Source organism: Montipora foliosa, chromosome 8, assembly GCF_036669935.1.
Source record: "Montipora foliosa isolate CH-2021 chromosome 8, ASM3666993v2, whole genome shotgun sequence".
NCBI classification, from domain to species: Eukaryota; Metazoa; Cnidaria; class Anthozoa; order Scleractinia; family Acroporidae; genus Montipora; species Montipora foliosa.
In genome coordinates this window covers 30298497-30304832 of record NC_090876.1, presented here as the reverse complement: position 1 = coordinate 30304832, position 6336 = coordinate 30298497, and positions in this window count along the sequence as shown.

Here is a 6336-nt window from a genome sequence, read left to right as displayed (position 1 = left end):
TTTTTGCTCCTTTGTTTTGCCGCACCAACAGTTTGCCATTGCTGTCCCTCACAAAGCGTTCATTGAACCTTACTTGAAACAATAGCATCATTATTAGGGGTGACAGGTGGCCTAGTAGATGTAGTAGCTTGATTAGCCGCTTCCCTTGAAATTGTTTGCACTGCAAAACCTAGAGTCTTGTTCTTCAGTTATGTGGAGAGAATTGGGCGTCAGTCGTGAAATTTTGAATTTCTTCATATTTTGCCTCTATAGTGAAGTATTTTCAAAAATAATATTAAAAGTTTCAGCAGCTTTTTAAATTTTGCGAAATTGGGGAAAGTTTGAAAACACGGCAAGTTTGGCCTCCTTCGAATGGTAAAATTGGCGGAAAATAACACATTTTTAATTCGCTTGTACGGTCAGACATGGCGTCATCTGTTTATGAAACACAAACACAATATAAACAAACTTCAGCTCTTTATAACACAGTAATAAAATTTGGATAAGCTGTTCAAATGAGAATGTTTTGACCTTTAGAAGAAAACCAGTTTCGGGCATTTCAAAAAATCGCAAATTTCACCCAACTTCCACACTACAGAAACCCAATTGGTACGTAGAGTTTGGACATGAAATAACAACAGCTTTGAAGAACAACCTTTGTAAATTACTGTGTTAAAATATTTCTGGCGGCAATGAAAAATTACCCTGTAGAGAGATCAAAATGTGAAGAGTAGTTTGACAAGAATCTCCGCCTGAATTTATGACACAAACCGCCGGCTGGCTACGCAAAGGAAATTGTAACCGTTTTCATGGAGAGAAATATTGGAGAAAACTTTCGCAAAATTACTTAAGGACATTCACGTCAAAATCTTCCTACGGTGAGATTTTCTTCATTTCTCGCCTAGAGTTAGGTCATAAAGTACTTACTCCGAAAATGAAAAAAAAAATGGGGGTCACCGACTTTGTTTCGGAGAAAATGGCAGTGGAAAAATGCCTTAATTTCGAGAAATCGGTCATAAAAGCGAGATGTAGGCTCATCTGCTCATCCATCGAAAATCATAAAAATAAACTGTTGGAGTGAAAGTTTCCGTGCATAGGTTTTTAGGAGTGAGATTTTTAGATAATTGTATGCCGCTAGGGATGTGGTAAACAGTAGAGTTCATTCTTGACGAGCGTTTTCGTAAGCTCTATCCGTTGCAACCACTACCGGAATTCGATGGCACGAGGAAGGAAAATGTTAAAAAAAGCAAGTAGATAGCAAGTAAAGTAAGTGATTCATGATTAAAAAAATAGGGGTCACCGATGATCTGAACGAGTAAAATCGATGTGATTTTGAAAAACTCTTGGAAAGTTCGTTTGTCAGGCTTTTGTGTGACCTGTCGGGCAAGGACTGGAACCCAAGAGAGGATCGATCGTTGAAGAGATAAAAGGTTTTTATGGAAAAAAAACCTTTCTCGAGCATAGCAACGAAGTTTTAAGCAGGGGTCATCTTCATTTGGTTGGTGTTTTGTATAACATCTCTCCATTGCCGTCATCCTCATCCTCTGGAGTGTGTTTTTTGTGTAATTCAATCGCTGATTGTTTCCACGGAGGTCCGCAATATTCAAGCGGACGAGGACGAAAATACTGCTCAATTTTCACGAAAGTAAAGGAAAAGAACTTTAAAAACATGCATTCACTTTGAACTTAAGTTCGTAGGGTAATAAAAACATCAAAAAGAAACAGCCCCATTAAATTTACGCAACGGTTCGTCCTCGAGTTTTCTAAATTCAGCCACTAGTCTACTCGATCAGCTACCTTTTCCAGAGCTTTTCCATCGTCCCGCTCTCTTTCCTTTGAAGTTTCATGATGATTCGGAAATAAATGTGCCATTCTTTTGTCGGCCTGGAATTTTTTCCTCGGCGTTTTTGTCGCCATGTTATTTTAACTGATGCTTGAAAAATCTGTGTGAAAGTCAAGTAGACTAGTGCACGACTGATAAAACTTCGCGAATATCAGTCGTGCAGTAGTCTACTTGACTTTCATAAATATTTTAAATCAATTTTGACTGATCACGATCTTCTCTGATCTAACGCTGTGCAAGACTTATCGTCCACGGTTTTTGCAAAGATTTTAAAGCCTCAACTTCACTAATGCTCGAAGTAATGCCTGACATATTACAGTCGCGTTACCTGCGCAGTAACGTTGCGCACAAACAATTAGCGCGAACGTCCTTAAGGGGCTTGCAGAAGAATTTTATATAGTGTTGATGCTTTTGAACTTCGATCAACGCACACTGCCCTTGTTTCAGTCCCGGACTCGATCGAAACCGCAACATAATATGAACCTTACCGTGTTTCTAAAAATTATCCATTATCTGTCTGATCAAAATAATCCTCCACTAAATCGTTGTGTTTGGTACTGTAATATATGTAGCTTGCTGGACATGTGATACCCTTGTTTCCTCGAAATTTGTCGGTACCTGGCCGCAAACAAATTCACAGAAGTAACATTCCGGCACGGAACCAAGATATGATGTAAGATCAAGATTGCGTGACGCATGACCTGGCCAAAGGTCAATAGATACAATCCTTTTTTGGGTGTTTGCGTTTTGATGTGTAAGCCCAAAGTGCGTGCTAGAAATACTAGTTTTCAACCTACCTTTTGATGCGACAAAACCTTTCATGCATTGATATCAAGTCGCTAGTTGTTAACATTTGATTGCATGGGATCTTGCGGCTATTCAGTCCTCGTCGGTGGACCCTGCGGCCCCAGTTTATTTAACCCCGTGAATGCGGAATGTGTTGCAATTTGCGAGTGTAGCAAAGATGTCTACAATAACCTCGTGTATTGCAAAATCAGCGTCGACATTGCAGTGGACAGTGAATCAAAGCTAAGGTAGGTGGTTTTCTTTTAGATATTACAAATCCTCGAAAACGATTTTTTCTTTAGACATTTTTTAAAATTTAATCAGCATTTTTATTTCAGGCATTTTTGAGACAGAAGAGTCTCATTTAAAAATAACAGTGTGCCCACAACAGCGAGATTTATTTCGGACTAGGTGGAGGTGCAATAAGTGGCGGTGTTCGCTCCCAACTTCTGTGGGGATCGATGCCCATGGGAAAATCCTTAGCCCCAAAGATTCAATATGGATTGAAAAAGGCGCATTCATCCTATGTTATGAGCGCCATGAATATGCTTGTACCAGTGGGTTTGCGCAAGTATTAAACATTGTTGTTATATTCTGGGTAAATTTGTATAAATTATTTTCTTTCCTGATATATTAATCGCAATTTGTTTACGCGGTTCCTCTAGGGTGCGTAGTTTTACTGCTCTCATGTGCATGTGGGAAAGGCTCGGAGGTGACGCATGGACGGATAAAGTTGGCACAGAATACGCCAAAAAACATGTTCTCATTCCCCTGGCCAACCTGAGACCCCTAAAGCCTTGTGCATGCTCGTAAAAACCCATCATACGCGGGAATAAACGTCTGTGAAAAGACTAAGTCTTGTTGAGAAAAAAGTGTTAGTTATCCAGTATGCTCGCTGGGGTCTCGTTAAAATAGTTTTGGCGTTGTAAAACCTTCCTGACCACTTTTCCGTAGACATTGACACGCTGTGAACACTGTGTGAATAAGAGATGATTGGTCTATTATTATTTTCTTCCGTTTTCCTAATTTTCATGAATTATTTCATGGATAAAAACCATTTTGGAAACAAACATTCTTTGTTTGCATGATCAGTATCCATCAAATTTGAACACCTTAGTCTACGAGCAGTCTCTCTTTCCGCTCAGGGATACTCGAGCACCGAGGGAAACGAACAAGTGAGCGACCGCCAAAATCATGACTTGCGTGTCACACAAGTCACGTTTCCACGCCACAGGGCGATCTTCGCGGTCGCTCCCTTGTTCGTTTCCAAAAGGGTTTTTATCCATGAAATAATTCATGAAAATTAGGAAACCGAAAGAACATAATAAAGGACTGATCATTTCTTATTCACAACGTGTCAATGTCTACTGAGGGGTAGCTTGTGAGGTTTAACATGAAAACTATTTTAATGAAACTGCACCGAGTGTACTTAATAATTAACATTAGACTTACTCTTTTCACAGACGTTTTTTACCGCGTAAGATGGGTGTTTAATACTTACGCGAGCCTACTGGTACAAGCATATTCATGGCGCTCATAACATAGGCTGAATGCGCCTTTCTCAATCCATATTGAATCTAAGGCTAAGGATTTTCCCCTGTGGGCATCGATCCCCGCAGAAATGGGGAGCGAACACCGCCACTTATTGCATCTCCACTTAGTCCCAAATAAATCTCGATGTCATGGGCACACTGTTATTTTTAAATGAGACTCTTCTGTCTCAAAAATGCCTGAAATAAAAATGCTGATTAAAGTTTTAAAGAATTTCTAAAGAAAAAATCGTTTCCGAGGATTTGTAATATCTAAAAGGAAACCACCTACCTTAGCTTTGATTCGCTGATCTCTCGACAGGGTAATTTTTCATTGCCGCCAGAAATATTTTAACACAGTAATTTACAAAGGTAAATTGTCCTAACTCGACGTACCAATTGGGTTTTTGTAGTGTGGAAGTTGGGTGAAACTTGCGATTTTTTGAAATGCCTGAAACTGGTTTTCTTCCAAAGGCCAAAACATTTTCATTTCAACAGCTTATCCAAATTTTATCACTGTGTTATAAAGAGCTAAAGTTTGTTTATATTGTGTTTGTGTTTCATAAAGCAACGACGCCGCGTCTTACTGTACGAGTGGGTTAAAATGTTTTATTTTTCGCCAATTGTACCATTTGAAGCAGGCCAACATGCTATGTTTTGACACTTTCCGCAATTTCGCAAAATTTAAAAAGCTGTTGAAACTTTTAATGTTATTTTTGAAAATACTTTGGTATAGAGGTTACTTGGGCAAAATATGAAGAAATTCGAAATTTCACGACTGACGCTCAATTCTCCATAATTTCAGACATTGGCTCTCAAGTAGTATCAGAAAAGGAATGAGTTAGTGCAGCGAATGAGTGAGTTTTCTGATACGAAACAACGAGTGAATAAAAATCGTACAAAGCATTTTCCGTAAGGTGTTTATTTCATAGGTACTGAGGTTTTTTTCATGGTAGTGTGTGATAGACAAATTTATTTGCACAAATGGAGTGGGGCGATGAAAGCAATAAACAATGGTTTAAAATCACCCAACCGAAAATTTATTCAATAAAATTTACAACACTTACTATGTTTCAGATATTTCAAAGGAGTCCAAAGTGAACAGTGTTTTTAGTTCGTCGCTTTGGGTTTATTTCCCTTTCCTTGCTTTTTTAGTTGTTTTTGTTTGGACTAAAAAGCCCCTCTGGTTTTCTCAAATACCAGATCGCTTGTTATGCTTGCGGAATAGCCCTTTTTCTGCAGTTGTAATTTCCAGCTAGCCACTAAACTTCGAAGGAAAGTCGGCTTGTATTCATTGCCGTCTTTAGTGCGGACGGAGATGATAAATTGGTTGATGTATTCAGTATTCATTCAGCTCAACCCCTGGAATAATTTCCTTTTTCCAGTCTTCGACCTTCATTTTCAAAAGTCGTTCAAGCAATCGTACATCTTGTTTAGTTTTTTGAACGGCATTGTGTTTTCTTGTTCTAAAATAAATTCCTCAAGTCAGCAAACAGAAGCAAACCTTTCCTCGGTCATTTTTCAAAGCGCATGGTTTTTGTGCAACGCTGTCGGATGACATTCCATTTGATACGTTTATTTATCAGTAGTGAAATTTCGTCGTTCGTGTTGCTGATTGGACGAAGGATATTTCTTCACAGTTCAATTTTGTTGTTCGTGTGCCTGATTGGCTACATTTAGAATCAGTAGGAATTTTATTCACTATGATTTTTTTGGATAAATCAGCAAATGATTATCCGTGCAGCTTGAGTGCTGTGTTGAATCATCTTTCCTACCTCAGCTATTTTTTTGGCAATGCTTTCTGGTGAATCATCAGTTGTAACGTTATTGATTCCAAGATGAATGACAGCAGCTTTCTTACATTTGTAAGAGGTGAAACCTACTTTAGAGGGTACGTCTTTCACCTGACAACAACAACAACAACAACAACAACATTTATGTATACCAACAGGTAACAAAAAAAGTAGTTTTTGAAACTGAAAAATAAGGTATTAGCTGCCTATAACAACCATAAGGGCTAAGAAAATTAGGCAGCTATCTATGAAGTACAGTTAGAAAAGATTACAGTCTTTTATACATTGTGTGTATTAAAGTAAAAGTAACCTAAGAATAGAGACATAAATAAATATATGAGAAAGTTACAAGCTGACATTACACCAGGGCAAGAACAAGAAAAAAAAACTGCTTACAAAAAACAAT